Genomic DNA, 14,894 nt, shown 5'->3' on the forward strand with positions numbered 1-14,894 from the left:
ATTTGACCTTTTAAAGTATAAAGGGAATCACCTGTTGGTTTTATATTATTAAAAACTATTCTCTGTTATTTTAAGCTATTTATAATGATTATAAAATTATTTTATCATTAAATCATTGCAATACCGCTTATTCATAAAAACGAATCTAAAACTTATCTATGTACATCAAAATATATGATTTCAAACAAACTTTATCTGTTCTTCTATATAATTATCTATAATACAAATTTATAAAAAAGGTAAATTTATTTTATAATGATTCTTTTCATGGAAGTATTTATGTTGTAAGGTCACATTTTCTTATATGAATTTCATTACCTTTAATTTTTTAGTTGATGAAATTATAAGTCATTAAAACTGTGATCTGTAAATTTAATAAGCTGCACAATTATTAAAAATCGGAACGCTTTTTGAAATTTTTATAAACTTGCTATATTGAGGGCAAAAAAATCCCATTACTACGGTATTGATTGGTATTTTCGTGCAAAGTGATTATAATCCGTTTTTATAATAAGCATACAAACTATTTATGTATATATTAACAGATTGATAAAATTAACATTCATGTCCGATGTTTATGTTTAAATTATTATAAAAAATATGAGTTCTATGTATACCAAATTATATTCTTGAAATAAAAGTGCAAAAAGTCTATGGCATGGAGATATACAGGTTACTGTAAATATTATAATAAATATAATTTTTCTATACAAATATTTGCATATATATGTGTGTCTTTTATAGATAGGATCTTATTGTTTTCTATTAACCAGAATATAATTTTTTTGTTTGGTTAATTTCATTAAATTTTCCTGTATATTAAAAAATGTATTAATAATAAATCGAATTCAAAATACACTAATAATTAATATTTATAGTATATTTATTTTAACGCGTTTTAATCAAAAATACAAGCATATGACAGGGCCCATCCAATATTAATTTTTTAATCTTTCACCTCTTTTTTACGTGTTTATAATTAGAGTAATATGTTTACCAAAATATTAAACATTATAGATTTACAATTAGTAAAAAAATATATTTTGAAATGGAGCGATATATAATTAAGGTTATTTAAATCACTTACTATTTATAACGAAAATTAACTTTGTGCATCGTTTAAAATATTTGCGATAAAATCTTAGAACTTATAAATCTGTATATTTTTGTTATTTACAAAAATTGTGTGTCTGCAACTAGCTTAAAATATAAAAACAAGATGTCCATAAAAAAATTTAAACGTAACAAAAGAAAGTGTTAAATACTTCAGCACACTATAAACCAAAATAAGACTGCATGATAGATTAATCTCAAGATTTAATGGATGGTACTTTAGTACACTTTATGCTAAATAAGCCATGAAACAAATATAAACTTAAATTCAAATAATCTTTATATGAAAAATTATCGATTTGATATATAAGTTTTTTAGCACAAAAATAATTTTTGGCCACATTGTATTTTTCACGCTTTTTGGCTTATTTAAGTTTTTCTATTTATTCTTAATAGAATTATTATAATTTATAGTTTCATTATATTGTACATTTCTTTTTAATGGATTAAAATAATTGTACATGCACAACTTATCGCATCGAAATATTTGATATTTTTAGAGGTTTCATGAGATTTAATTCTATCTGGTTACATTTGAATCAATATAAATGAGCAAAAAAATCTTTTTTTGTTTATGAAAAACCTTTGCCTATATAATTTTAAAATGAAGAATATAAAAAATCTTAAACATTTAATTCGGATAGAATTATCAATGCATTATTTGTTTATACTAACCTATTTTTTAATACAGATATAATGGATTTTAAATTATTTTTCTATTGGTTTTCAAACTAGCATTAGTAATATATATACCAATAAAATGCATATAGATTGATCAGACTTATTCTGTATATCTATAGTGATTATTCTACTGTTTCAATATAAATTTCTTTTACGTGATATCAAAATGAAAGTTTTCAAATAAAGTGGTGTAATAGTACACAGCATCACAATTTTTCTATTTGTTCAAGAAAATAAAATAGCCAAATTAAAAAAAAAGAATATCATTATATTAATAATTGGACGAATTTTATACAATCTTAAATACACAGGGTATAATTATAGTTAATGTGACGATTTTTGTTATGTTTAGTTTATTGAATTCATTTTTTAATTTTGAAATACGCCTATAGCTTATTTAGTAGATAAAATTATTAATAATTAGTATTTTGTGAAATTAATCTATTATAAACGCGAAAAACAACGCAAATCATAAAAAAATATTATTTTTTTACGATTTGACGGATTACTAAGCCCAATTTTTTACTCAAATTTGCAAAAGAATTTATCTATATTGTACAACATATGACCTATTTAATTATTTTATATAAAATTTTGAAAATCATGTGTTAATTACCAAATTATACGCTATTTTTACAATTTTTTTCTTTTACATATGAGCTAAGACCATGTGAGTCAAAAAAAATTCTTTTTATTTTATATTACTTTATAATATATTTTTATTGATAAACGAGAAGTTCTGTGATTATATTTTTGTTGTTATGCATACTCCATGCAAAAATTCACTTATTATACCGTTTTTCATAATTTTTACCTTGATATTTCAAACATTTTAAAACATAGAACTTCCGGAAATTTTCGAAATTTAAAAAAATTGTTCTTTTAATAAAATTTAGGACGGATTTACTACGTTTTAATTATTTACACGAATATATCGTTTTCTGGGAAGTTCACTTATGATTTTGATACTTTTTGCTTATCTAATGCACCCCATATGTGGTCCTTCACATTTTCTCTGCCCTGTTTTATCACCGTAAGTTAGATTTGTTTTTCGAAGCGGTGGTCAATATGGAGGGGGAATGTGAATATATCAGCTTTCTGTCACAGGTTAATTACACATCACTACTCTACACTTATGTATATCCTTGCATAACGAAGCAGGCTTCATTGAATATTCGGGCCTTTTATGGCGTCATACACAGCCACCCTCTAATTAGTTCTCGAATGATCAGTCTTTTTTTGGTTTTTATTATAATTTTGAACAGATCGCCAATTCCTGGATATTTACAATTTGTGTAAATTCATATAAATCAGGGGGAAATTTCGCTTTAAATATAGGATACTTGTTTACTCACTCTAAACAAACGCGCCGCCGCATCTTTTGTTATTGTAATATTTTTTATTTAATTATTTTATATCATATATTTAAATAGGCGTGTATCTAAGCTATATAATTGAGAAAATCCCTTGAGCTAATGGATCGTAAAAAGATGTGAGATATCGAATAAGATGCAAGAAAGATAAAGGATTTTTTATTCACCATAAATTGATCAATAGAAGCTTGAATAAAAAATATAACATAATAATACCGAAGTTAATTGATAATAAAATTACTTACTTGCCTATTTATTTATGTTTTTATATTCTTCTTCTGGAAGTTCACTGGTTATTATGGGAATCATACCTTAACTGCTATGTTTTATTGTGAGCCTTTCAAAGAATTTTTGTCGCTTCTACACAATATGAATGTCTCTTTTCCCATAGGATGTTATTTAATTTTTGTCCGGAATGCGATTTTTGTTAAGTGTTCGAAAAATATTACCAATTGTATTTTTAATTAAATTAGTGAAAAATTGTAGAATTCTCATGATTATTTGTTATCTATGTAAATAAATTTTCTGGTTAGTTTCATCTTATTGCTATTTGCGCTTTTTAAATCGATAAAGGCTCTATGTAGTTTTTAAAATAAATTTGGTTGCAATTTCATCAATTAAATTCTATTAATTAACGCTTCTCTGGTCAGACCTTCTTTTTCGGGCTTATTGATTCGAGCGCATTTTTTTATGTTAATATCTCTGCACATGAATTGGCTTACTTTAGCACCACCGACTCCTTTAAAAAGGCTTACATATTTGATGGCCATAAAACCATCAAATGCTTTTATTTTATTCTTTACTTGATTAATATTGTCATATACATTTTTACAAAATTAACATAAAATATTAAAGTAATTTATCAATTCATATATTTCCATTGAATTGCCATTTATTTTTCAATATTAGCTTTAAAAAGTAAAATATAAATATATTTACTCTTCGACATTTTTGCAATACTTAAAAATCAAATTATTGATGAAAATATAAAAAAAGACATAGTTAAAGTTTATCTTACTATATAATTCAAAAACCAATAGTTTTTAATAAATTAACACTAATAGATTCTCTTATCCTAGGAATCATATATACATTGATGACATTAAGGGGAAATTTACTTGATTCGGTTGATTTTTTCAAAGAATATATATATTTCTAGATAATAGACATAAATTTTATAGATCATCGGGTTTGTTTTTTTCACGATCATAGACCCTTTTTTTATAAAGAGATATTTTAATTGATAAATAAGCAATTATATTTGTATTTTAATTTGATGGCATATGATCTTATTAAATTTGGACTTTTTTGGGTAAATGACATTCTTTCATTTTTCATTGAAACATATCTGAAGCAGTAAATTAAGTTTCAAAGTATTTATATAACAAATTTAGACAAATAAAAAAATGAACACAAAAACTTACAAAAAGACAAACAGAAAATTTAATGACATCTGGGCCTTCTTGCTATACTTCATTATGAATGCGATATTCAGCTTCGTATATTTTGAAGGAAAAACTTTCAAAGAAATTATAAAGATTCCAAAAACACAAGGGATCATTGATTCTCTTGGATTTGTCGTTGCCTACATGAGCATATTAACGATCTGCTTGATTTATTTTACCGAGATTACGATGCACGTTGGGTTTATTCTATTCCCAATAGTAACCATGGGAATTGCGATTTACACGGAGGAAAAGAGTTTTATCATTTTTAGTGCTTTTTTGAGTCTATTTTTTGTAGTATTATATATTTTTAAATATAGAAAGCATATTAAATATAGTGCACGAATCGTAGAGCCATCGGTCACCCTAGTAATAAAAAATCTGCACCTTGTCTTGCCAATTGTCTTAATCTCAATCTCGCTTATTATTATCCAAGGAATTATCGCAGCTAGTGCACTTATGGACAGTAATAAAAATATATTTTTGATTTTAGCACTCGCTGTGTTACAATTCTACTGGACATTTTACATGTTGCTATACGCCATCAGAGTGTATGTTTCAACTTTTATTTGTCTTGAATTATTGGTTGTTGAAGAAAACATAAACCTTTTCTTTGAAAGTTTAAAGAATACTATGATGTGTATCGGCTCAATATGCTTTGGAAGTCTTTTATTGGCCATAGTCACAACATTAAGAGCGTTGAATAACAAAAATTACAGATCAAGAAGTGATAACAATGGGCTTAGAGTCGTTCTATACATTATAGTCTCGGTTTTCTTGATGTTTCTTGAATCTTTTATTAAATTTTCAAATGATTGGGCATTTGCTTATATGGCTTTGTATGGAGAAGGTTATGTGGATAGCATCAAAGGATCACATGAAATACTATTCTCTGGTACTAATCGTATTTTGACCAATTCTTTCTGTTTAACTCCAATTTTATCTGTTTATTCCCTTCTTGGCAGTTTAGGGCTATTTATAATTCTCAAAAGCCATAACAAAGAATTAATGGATATAAGTGAGTTCGGGTTGTGTCTGATGTTTTGTCCTTCATTCATATTTTTATTCGGAAGTACATACGACAGTGCTACAAAAGCATTTTTGTTTAGTCAAAACTACAATAGCGCATCTATCAAAAATAAATATCCTGATGCACATTTAGCGATTGAAGAGCAAAGAACCAAAGCTGTTATAGAATGAGAAACATAATAGCTTGTGTTAGAATAAAAATATAAAGACACCACTTTCATATCGTTATTAAAAAAAGGATAGTTTCGTGATTTTCTGTGGTTTAACTTAAAATATTACACTTTCTAAACTATCATTCTTATTTTATAAAATCTTTGACATTTTGAAATATTTACACTTTTTAAACCAGCATTCTTATTTAATAAAATCTTTGACATTTTGAAATATTTACACTTTTTAACCAGCATTCTTATTTAATAAAATCTTTGACATTTTGAAATATTTACACTTTTTAAACCATCATTCTTATTTTATAAAATCTTTGACTATTTTGAAATATTTAAGTTTCGTGACTTTCTATACCCTCATACAATATTTGAAAATTCTTAAACTTGTATTTGTTTTAACAATATTTTACACTCGTGGTTCTTTCCAAACCCTGAATCGAATTCTCATTAGATTTAATAAATAAAATATCGAAATAAGTAGCCAGAATCAATTTCTTAATCCTAAAGCTTTTCGTAAACCTAGAATAATCAATAAATGAAATTATTAACCCAAGAAAAATAAAAAAAAATGTAATACGTGTAAACAAAACACTAAAACAAAAAAAAAATTGTATAAAATTTAATCCCTTAAATTTTTCAATAAAACTGAAATCTTTAGTCAACGACCTTATATTTATGAAATTCTTTTAAATTTATATCATCAAATTCTCATGATCGTGTAAGAATATTTTTTTTTAGACTTTTAAAAACTAAAAATTTGCATCTTTGCTTTGCTAAATTTTCAACCACCGTATCTGTTTACTCGACTCTCGATTTAAGATGTTATCAATTATTCGAGATATCATTTAAAGACTATGTAATTATTTTTAATTTCTATTATAAATTTACCTTTTGCGATGTATTTTACGATTAGGCAAATTTCAAAAATCCATAATTTTTACTTTTTATATATTTTCTAATATATTCTTATCAATATTCTTTCGTCTTTCGAATGATATACGTTTAAGTATCTTGCCAAGTGTAGACGCTTGCATGTGTCTCTCTTTTACAAATGAGATTTTAAAACAGTAAATATTACATTGCAGCCGTTTTGTAAATATTAAAAATAATTAAACCAATATTGTGTCTCAATACACCCTTCAAAACAATATTACTAATTATTCTTTATAATTTAAGTTTATTTTTATCAATTCCATCTATCGGGAGCATTGCACAACTCTTTGATACATCTTTTGACAGCTTCCCCTGATCTATCTTTATCAACTGCTCTTCTTCTCTCAAATGTGATGTATTCAAGTGTCTTGTAAAAAAAAAGTACTACATATTATATTTTTATAAAAAGTTTGATTTTAAACTTGGTATTTATAATAAATTAGAATGGCTATTACACAATAAGAATTTTATAAAATACTTTCACAATTTTTTAGCATAATATAGCTAAGTAGCATAAGCTTATGGTAATTAAGAAACTCATTGATTTATTTTCATCGTGACATGAATGAAAGACATCAAAAATGTTTTTAATCATAATATTAAGAAATCCGAATTTCAAAAACCATGAGAATTCTTAAATAAAAATGTTTGTATAATCTAATTACAAGTTACAAAACCTATTAAACAAATTCGATCAATGTGCTTATACATATACCCATGTTGTACCACGAAATTATCCAATCCATTTTATAAAAATTTTCTCCGTTAAATTTCAGCCCTCATGTCATTCTCCAGATATAAGAAAAAAGAAATCATTTGGGATATTTTATTCCCAAATAAACTAATAAACAAGATATAACTCTGCAGAAAACCGAGTATTTATGAAAAAAAGAATTTATAATTTTATTTCATACACATTCAACTTTTTTAATCCTAAAATATATACTATTTTTCATTAAATCTGAAATATTTAATATTGAAATGTTTTAACTTAGAAGATGCACTAATTACAGATATTATATAATTTTGAGGGCTTAGAAACATGATTTATAGGTTATCTGTATATATTTTTTGTTTTTTAAAATGATGCTCTATATATATTATGAAAGAACAATACTTTACAATAAAATATACGAACCAGAAACATATATTTTGAAAATAACAACCAAGAAAAAAAAAGATAATTTAATATAAAGAGCCATCTTAATCTTATAAGATAAAACTTTTCATCAAAGTATTTATAAAATTTGCTTGGTTTTCAGCCTATTTAATATAGTAGCCCCACCCGAAATTTAAAAGCATATGTCTAGCCATATTAGTAATATGCTAAAAACATGCCTGAGTATATTATATCCCTGTGACACAATTATTTAAAGTATCATATATTCATTAAACTATATGCCTGTTATCTATTATCATAGCTTAAAGAGTATACTAATAACAAAAATAAGATATGTATGATTCATTTTCCTGATACCTTTTATGAATATATGGGTACTTTCAAAAAATAAATATTTTATTATTTATACTTTGCGATGGTAAACTAATCTATATTATACAGAAAACTTGCATCTGGATGGGATTCTATAACTATAGGAACGAATTGACTAGACTATAACAGCTATTAAATATAAAATAGTTTAGAATATAAAATTTCCGTGCTGTTGTTATATTAAGCACAAAAAGCATCAATGATAATTAACTTAATTGAGAGTGAAGTGATAGAACATATTGACAGATCAAAAGATAAATTACTCTCGAAAATATGTAACATAGATTACAATATATCATGAAAATAATATTTTGCTATAAAATATCATAATAAATATATAAGTTTACAATTTTTTAACAACCCCCAAAAAATGTCCATTTTAAAGTAATTTAGAAACATTTATCTGTCTAATAGAATCACACAAAAATCAGAATTTTTTTGCTGATACTTAAGTTATGTGGAAATTATACGTAACTAATTTTACCAATGGCTTTTGAAGCTGCAAAAGATAGCTATAATGATTATATCTATAGGTGCATGAATTATACCTGTGAAGATATATCAAACTACCATATCTAGTAGCTAAGAAATATGTTTAAGATAATCGATATCAAGATATTATTAAAATTTCTGCTATTCTATTCCAACAGCCTCCAACAAAAAACTATTGCGAGGTTGCTGGCATGTAATAAAGATATGCTAGCAGAGTAATAAGTGAGGTTGTGATGCTAATATACAAACATTATAGAAACAGTATAATAATAATGTTGGGCCTGAATGCATTATTCAAGCTGATGAAAAAATGCTTAAAAATAAGGTTATGTCACATCTAGGAAGGGGACCAATAGATGTGACCTGGGAATTTACTATTATAGACAAAAGTGAATCACTTCAAAAATAACTATTTAAAGTTATTCCGAATAGAACCAAATTAAGTCTAATGAATGTCATCAAGAGAGTGGTAGAGAGGATAAGGAATATATACGAATGAATTAATTTACATAAATTATATTTATAAATGACCATTTACACCATAGGGACCACGTAAGTATAATTTTGAGGATCCAGATTCTTTGGTACAACTCAAAATGTTAAGCCTCACAGCAACTAGCTCGACTACATCATTTAAAAAGATAATGATTCAAGAAAGGGACATAGAGAAATATGGTTGTGGTGTTTTTGCTTTTTTTATCTGATAAAAGAAAAACGAATGAAGCTCTAGTTGACTAACTAAAAAACCAAGAATAAAATCTTATGTGTTAAATTATGATACTATATTAATTTATATACTATATTTCAAAAATTTTACAAAATATTTTATATTTTAAATATTAACACATAATAAAATTAATCGACTGGGGTACCTGTCTATTGATCTGGAAATCTTTCTAAAGTTTTTCTCGTGTAATTTAGAGTCCTAAACAGATTTTAAAACACATAACTGTAATTTATTTTATAATATTAATACAGTTTAATCGCATAATTTATCAATTAAATAAATGTACTTTCACATTACGTGTTCGGTAAAAATTTGAAAATGCCTAAACTTTTGTAAAATTAAAAATAAATCAGTTTATGCTATTTTAATTGCTTATCTTTTTATGTAATACCATCTGATTACTTATTTGAAAAATGGTATTAACTTCGTTTTATCCAATGAATTGGCTCTGCACTTACAATTTATATTTAGCTGTTAAAATAGAAATCTCATTAATTACTAATCAATTGATTTGCCCTAATTTTTTTTGTTTTATATTAGCAAAGATATTAGTCAATATCATTTGCATTTTTACCTGTTAAAGATCCATAATAGTGTTTAAAGCAATTTTTTATAATTAATAAACAGCAATTTTTTTTATCTTTTATATTAGTTCAAATATGTATCTATAATTTTTAGGTTTGTAGAATTATTATAAGTAATTGAATAATCTTATAAAATCGTTGTAATTGTATTTTTTTTGTGATAAATGATATATTTTTTGCTTTTTGAATTTAAATAATGAAAATTTTCATTTTTAAATTGTATATATAATTCAAAATTATTTAATCTGTTATGATATTCTAGGTTTTTACATAATATTATTATAGTTTGTAAATTTAATAGCATAAAAAAGGTTTCGGAATTCGGTTATTTATATGGTTAAATGCTCTTATGGTATTTTTATATACCTAGTTCTTAGAAAAACATCTACTTTATTGTTTAATTGTAAAATAAAGCGAAATAGAGACTACATACTTTTTATAAGTATATTTGAGAAAGTAATTATCTATATATTTATTTCGTTTAAATGATATAATTTTTCTTTTGATGTTTTTGCGCATTATTTGTTTATATAATACTATTATAATTAAGGAAAATGTGGGATTATACAAATACCAGGAAAAAGGAACAAAAATACCAAAACAATCCTAATTTACCTTTAAATAGCGAAGATAGCAATAAAACGGAAGAGTACTTTTTAGAAAAGGAATCTAATACCAAGACATATCAATATAAAAACAATCTTCAAAAAAATGACTTTCCTCAAAATATTTTTTATAAAAGAGTGCTAGAAATCAAATCTAATACGCTTTAAGCATATTCCACGCCTTTTTTTGACAGTAAATAATGAATTACCATGAAAAAAGGTTACAATGCCTTTTTTTACCACAAATAAATAATATAGGAAATAAAATAATAGATCAAGAAATTGGCGAGAAAAGACCTGTTCTAAATATTAATTATGAAACTTATATTAAAAGAAAAATTCAAAGCGATAATATTTTGAACCACAACAAGAATTTAGAGGAACAGAAAATTAATTTAAAATGCAAATCAATTTAATATAAAGTGTATGCTGAAATCAGTAATCGAGAGATAAGGGAGTTTAAATAACAAGGAAACCACAATTTCACAAAAATAATAATAAAATCCTCAAGATATATAATTATAAAATATAAGTACCAGTGCCAATCACGCTAAAAATATGACTGAAATTGCCAAGATCCTACAGAGCATCCAGTTCAATTATATTGAACTCACCAAAAAAAAGAAATATATCAAAGAAATAATTTAATTATATCATAAAAACAAAATTTAAACAAGACTTAGAGCTCTATTATAGCGCAAGATGATAGTGCTTCAAATATAAAATAATAAAACAGCGTAAGATTATGACACAGGATAACAAAATCACACCAGGAAATTGGTTATAATTGAAGCTATAAATGGGAATTAAGAAAAAATAATAATAAAAAGAAAATAGTCGACCAATATTGTAAAATATGTGAGCTATAGTAGTCGATCAATTTGAATTTAACAGAAGAAGGTTTTAACGCTCATTCAATAAAAAGAAAAATTTTCCATAAAAGCATATAAGAGAAAAATTGCAGGATCTTGGGAATAAATATAGGAGAAAAATGATGAAAAAAAGCAGTTATAAATTTATATTTATGATTCTATTGCTGATAGAAATGGTAAAGTCTGTTTTTTACCCATTCATTGAATTTGAAAAATTGTTGATTACTTGTCCAATAGATTAGCTACAGGGTCTGATGGTATCCGTAACTCTTTATAATGAGAATAACATCTTCCATCAATTTATCTTAGAAAATTTTTGTATAATATTGAAAAAATAAATCGAAAATGAATAGTTATATTTATGAACAACATATCGCATTCAAGAACATAATATTATAAATAGCGGCGAATTCGGGCCTATAACCTGTTTTAATAATCGATATAAATTTACCACTAAAATGGTGACATAAATTCTACTGTTAAAGTAGATGGGCGTAACAATATATCTGAAAATAATCTTGGCACAAAACGAAGGATGCAATGTGCTAAAGAGCAGGCGCCAATAAACACGGCAATAAAAAAGGATTATATCACTACATGGATTGGTATAAAGAAAGATTATGACTCAATCGATCATAACTATTTAATTCCAGAATTCGAAATTCTTAATATTCAGAGAGGGTATACAGTGAAATATGAGTGCTAACGAGTAAATAGAAAATTTCAGTAAGATATAGCAACAAAGAAATATCAAATAAAACTATGACGAGAAGAATGCTTTAAGGTTATAGTCTATCACTGATTCTATCTGTACTGTACAGAGATCCATTAGGTAGAGCACCGGCATAAAATTCTTTCAGTAAATATACCATTAGATGAATCTTTGTGCAGAACAATCATTTCTATTTATTCATGATCCAAATATTGTGACCAAATATTGGGAAAACTTAAAAAAGATGACAGAAGAAACAGTGAATTTATTCAATTTCAAGGGACTAGAAATGAATAAATCGAAATCCGATACAAATGATTTAGGTTTTAATAAAATGCAAATATTTAACAAGTAAAGTATGGATCTATCTATTTCGGAATATTAGAAGATAGTAAAACAGCAATAAAAGATATAACTTTTGCCAACATTTATGATGCAATGATATCAAGAATTTCAAATCTAATTAAAACTAAGCTCGACTGCAAAAACTTATTCAAATAATTACTGCGCACGCAATTTTAATAATTTACCACATTATGGGCGTTCTTAAACTAGAACCAAAAGATAAATTAAAATATATGATCAAATAAGGATAGTTTTAGTAATAGAATCTATTCTCCTGCATCCAGCTAATAAAAATAATATATATTTTAAAAGAGAAGAACTTAGAAGTGAACTACTGATAATTATATTTCAATCGGGGAAAATTCTTTTTTTGCTAAATTAGACATTTACCTCCGATAAAGGAATATTACAAAAAAGTGCAGCTATATTCAAAATGGAAGAGGAAAATAAAATACAACTATCATTAATAAACAATTACTTATCGACAGAGTTAACTTAGACAACATATTCAGAATCTATTAAGTTGAAGCAGAAGGAAAATTTAATGTGTAAAATAAAAAAATAAACAACACCATCAAAAACTTTTCAGTATATGCAACAACTTAATGATTGACATAGCTGGATATACAAGTTGGCTATACATTGGTAACGTTAAGCCAGAAGAAGAAGCAAGATTCTTTTATATAGAGATTAGAAATATGTTCTTTAGAGAAAAGTCAAAATGTCAACACTGTAAGGATGCTCAAAAAACAGAAGACAACCTAGCAAGCTGATGTAATAAAATGCTTGGTTTGAATATACACGAAATTCTCAGATGCATGCACTTTATGATCTCAAGAAAATACACAGAAAAAAAGCGAAGCAAAATCATAAAGGGCTCGTTTCAAGAAGTAATTGAAAACTAACGAACGTAAATAAAAGTGAATGTAAGATGAAATACGTATATAAAATTATCACATGATCGACAGATATTTTCGTCTACGATAAGAAGAGAAACTTGATCACGTTAATAGAAATAAGAATAACGAGCAGTAAAAATCTGAAGAATGTTTAAAATAAGAATCTAGGAAAATATTACATGTTATCTTTTGAGCTCTCGTTTATTTAACAAATGCAGAACTCGTGTATTGCCATACGCCATAACTTTGGATGGGGTGGTTACAAAATACCATAAGTCGTATATTAAAGAGTTAGGAATGCTGACTGAAGCGAAAACATGCACACAATCAATAGGATTGAAGAAACCGTTAGACTCATAAGTCTTGAGAGAAGAAAATGCATCGAGGAATATTGTAAAGATGATGAGCTGGAAAGAAGTTTAGCGAAATCTATACTATATAACAATCTAAAGTTCAGCTTGAACAACAATAAAAGGCTAAAAACATAATTAAATATCAATAAATTATTAGAATGATGATCAAGATGAAAGTTTTTATTTGCATATTTATTTAAATTAACTAAATGATTTCAGTATACACTAAAGCCAGGCAGGTGAAATATATTTTGAGCGAAAATTTAAAAAATAAAGCTTATTTTTTTGATTTTATCATTATTTCTTCCATAAAAACATATTTGCAAAAAAACAAACGCTGAATGCCTATTCTTAGAAAATATTAATTTACGAAATTCTCGGGCTTATTTTTGATTCATGATACTTTAATTTAGCTAGTAAACATAAAACTATAGATCAAATGTATAATCGGCCAAAAGCTGATATAAAAATATAATTGTTCATAATATATGTAAAATTAGATGGTATGAAAGGTATCTGAACGAATAAACAGTTTAGTTTAATCGATTTCGGCTCTATTTTTAAAGGTATCCCCACAAGAAATAAAAAGGCTCTTAATAGAATTTTACATATATATGAGACTTCGCAATCAAAAATTATAGTAATAATAGGTTTTCGAATTTTTCTTATGGATATCAACTTTTATTTATTTGATCTATTTGCATGTATAAATTCATTAATTGTTCTTAAAATAATTGCATTTGGAAAAGGTTTACTATTTCAAAAATATTTAACATATATTATAGTGTATATTTTTGTAATGGTTTTATTCCAATCACCAATAATAAATTTTTATAAATGTAATTCCTGTTGAATTCATGGCTTTATTTATTTACCCAGATGTGATAAAAAACCTTAAGGCACCTTGGAATTTAAGTAAATAAAAAATATAATTTAATGGTTATAAAAAATAACATTTATTAAATATAAGTGTGAAATAGAAATACTCTCGACCCATCTTAAAAAAAATCATCTCCAATTATATGCCATAAAAATTTCATAATCGATTTATTATTCAATTTCATAATAGGCT

Source organism: Rhyacophila brunnea, unplaced genomic scaffold (assembly GCF_057557595.1).
Source record: "Rhyacophila brunnea isolate RB1 unplaced genomic scaffold, BYU_Rbru_1.0 scaffold_38, whole genome shotgun sequence".
NCBI classification, from domain to species: domain Eukaryota; kingdom Metazoa; phylum Arthropoda; class Insecta; order Trichoptera; family Rhyacophilidae; genus Rhyacophila; species Rhyacophila brunnea.